Source organism: Psammomys obesus, unplaced genomic scaffold (assembly GCF_907164565.1).
Source record: "Psammomys obesus unplaced genomic scaffold, mPsaObe1.curated_primary_1811, whole genome shotgun sequence".
Lineage (NCBI taxonomy): Eukaryota > Metazoa > Chordata > Mammalia > Rodentia > Muridae > Psammomys > Psammomys obesus.
This window is the reverse complement of record NW_026590486.1, coordinates 3,268,107-3,271,446: the sequence shown is the minus strand read 5'-3', so window position 1 is coordinate 3,271,446 and position 3,340 is coordinate 3,268,107. Positions and strand designations below refer to the sequence as shown.

The 3,340-nt window shown below is 40.2% G+C and overlaps 1 pseudogene; it reads right to left on the bottom strand.

The window, feature by feature from the left end:
- Positions 1–1,744: 1,744 nt before the first annotated feature.
- On the bottom strand, positions 1,745–2,718 carry LOC129676977 (L-lactate dehydrogenase A chain-like; annotated as a pseudogene).
- Positions 2,719–3,340: the final 622 nt, after the last annotated feature.

Below are 3,340 nucleotides of genomic sequence, written 5' to 3'. Positions count from 1 at the left end.
TTCTCCGCCTCCTCTTGACCATGTAATCTAGACATTTTGTTGCTATTATTTCTCTCTCTCTCTCTCTCTCTCTCTCTCTCTCTCTCTCTCTCTCTCTTTCTTACCCTCTTGTATGGCAACAAAGATCTGCTTCCAATGAACCTACATTTATATTCTTTAACTTGCCTTACATGAGAAGCAGTCCAAGCTCCTCATTTTTTGATTATAGAAAAAGGAAGGAATGTTAGTATTTAGGCAGCTTGCATCTGGGTTGCTGAGCAACCCTTGATGTCATCATGTGTTGCCCGCAAGTAGCCACACCTGGCAGGTGTGGTTCAGTTGCTTCATAAATGGATCAATCCATCACTTTGTCTCTCCCTTGCCCTCTTGCCCTCTTATCTCTCACTTTCCTGCTCTCTCTCTCTCTCTTTTCTCTGTCGGGGCAGCCTCCCCTTCCTCCCCATCATGTCTTACTTTCTCCTCTCTATCTCTCTTCATCTCTTTATAATAAATATCTTTCATATAAATCTGCTGTGTGTATAATCATTTCATTGGTCCTAACACTCCCTCTGTCTTCTAGTTAGTTTGGCTAAGGGTTTGTGTATCTTGTTGATTTTCTCAAAGAAGCAGCTTTTGGTTTTGTTAATTTTTTATATTGTTCTCTTTGTTTCTAGAGATTTCTAGAGATTCTTTGATTTCATCCCTGAGTTTGACTATTTCCTGCAGTTGCTTCCTCTTGGGTGTGTTTGCTTCCTTTTTTTCTAGAGCTTTCAGATGAGCTCTCCACTTTCTTTATGAAGGCACTTAGTACTATGAATTTTCCTCTTAGCACTGCTTTTATGGTGTCCCATAAGTTTGGGTATGTTGTGCCTTCATTTTCATTGAATTCTAGAAAGTCTTTTATTTCTTTCTTTATTTCCTCCCTGACCCAGTGGTCAGTAAGTAGAGAGTTGTTCAGTTTCCATTAGTTTGTAGTCATTCTTTTTTCCTTTTGTTCCTGTTGTTATTCCATGGTGGTCTGATATAACACAATGTGTTATTTCAATTTTGTATTTGTTGAGGCTTGCTTCATATAAAGTATGTGGTCAATTTTGGAGAAGTTTCTAAAATGTGCTGAGAAGAAAGTATATTCTTTTGTGTTTGGATGGAATGTTCGGTAGACACCTGTTAGGTCTAATTGACACATAACAGTGGTTAGTTTCATTATTTCTCTGTTTAATTTGCATCTCAGTGATTGGTGAGAGGTATTGAAGTCTCCTACTATTTTTGTTTTCACTGTTCAAGGTTTATTTGGTGTTTTCATTGACATGACACTTGGGTAGTTGTTTGCATCATCCATATGCAGATCTTATTTTACATAATATTGCAATGTACAGTAAGATGCATATAATACAGAATAATATCTTTTAGAAGAGTTATGCACAAGATATGCATAATGGACTTGCACACTGGAGCTAGGTTATGACTAATCTTGCTGGCCTAGGCATTTCTGGTGAGAGAGCACAGCACAGTGACACAGCAGGCTCACAGGATCATATACAATTGTCAGTGTGTCTCAAAGATAGTGGACTGTCATACTAACCAGGTTACCACTACACAAGCACGAATCAGCCTCAGGTAGAGCTGTGGGAACTGAGGTTTTTCCAAGAACACTGGAACACAATAGCACTAACCACAGCTCAGATGAGGAGACAGTGTGTAGTTTCCATAGAAACCCTGCTGCATCCTGGACAGTGAAGTGCTAGGACATGGGGAAACTTTAGAACTACAGCTCTTTCTGGATTCCCCAGAGCATGTCTATACTCTTCTTCAGTCAGGCCTCTTCTTCAGGAGTCTGAGTCACTTCCACAACATCCGAGATTCCATTTTGTCTCAGGACACAAGGGACATTGAGGAAGACATCATCCTTGTTCCCATAGAGACTCTTAATCATGGTGAAAATGGGGTGCACTCACCTAATATTCTTCATTATGCTCTCAGCCAACTCTGCCACAGAAAGGTCAATGTCCAAAGATGTATAACCCTTCAGTTTGATCACTTCATAGGCCCTGTCAACCACCTGCTTGTGAATCTCTTTCAACTGTTCCTTGTCTGTGTAAGTGCCCAGGTCTGGGTTCAGTTTCTTCAGGAAGACATGAACAACATTTATGCCACTCCACACGGGCACACTGGTGTCTCCATGCTCCCCTAGGACCCATCCATGACAGATTAGTAGGTGAAATCTCAGCTTTCTCCCATTAGGTAACTAGAGGAATCCAGATTGCTGCCACTTCCAATGACTCAGTTTTTAGGAAAACCACTTATTTTCCAAGCCACGTAGGTCAAGATATCCACTGGGTTGGAAACAACGAGCAGCTTGCATTTTGGACTGTACATTGGGAATGATGAACTTGAAGATCTTCATGTTTCGCTGGACCAAAATGAGTCAGCTCTTTCTTGCTGACAGGTCCCCGCTGTGATAATGACTAGCTTGGAGTTTGCAATCACACTGTAGTCTTTGCCAGAGAAAAGTTTTGGTGTTCTAAGGAAAAGGCTGCCATGCTGGAGATCCAACATCTTTCTCTTCAGTTTGTCTTCCATGCCATCAACAAGGGCAAGCTCATCTTCTAAGTCCTTCATTAAGATACTGATGACACAAGCCATGCCAACAGCACCAACCCCAAAGATTGTAAACTTGTTCTGGGGGGCCTGATTTTCCTTAAGAAGATTCACAATCAGCTGGTCCTTAAGGGTTGCCATCTTGGAGTTTGAAACTGCTAATGCACGATGTGGAGCACCAGGCTTGGAGAAGCCTCCTACAGCACCGAAGACTCCTGTTATTAATGTGTGGGGCTTTATTGTGTGATTTACACTTTAGTAATGTTTCTTTTTTTTTTTTTCTTTTCTTTTTTTTTTTTTTTTTACAAATGTGGGTGCCCTTGTATTTGGGGAAGAGATGTTCAGAATTGAGATGTCATCTTCATGTATTTTTACTTTGATGAGTATGAAGTGCCCTTCTCCATCTCTTTTGATTAATTTTGGTTGAAAGTCCATTTTATTAGATATTAGAATAGCTACTCCAGAATGCTTGTGTCTCTTTGCTTAAAAACCTCTTTCTAGCCCTTTATTCTGAAGTAATTGTTGAAGTAATTTAAAAAAATGAGTGTTGGGCTATATAATGTTTATTATTAGCCCTTAGATTATCATGACAGTATTATTTAACCCACTGTCACAAATAATAAGGCACAGACACCTGCTAGATTTTATAATTGCCTATTTAACTTGGGCCAGGAAGCTACCCCTACATACGCAGTCTGAATAACCTAACCATCTTTCTCCCAGCCACCATCCAATGCCATCCATCTTAATCTTTAACCAGTCC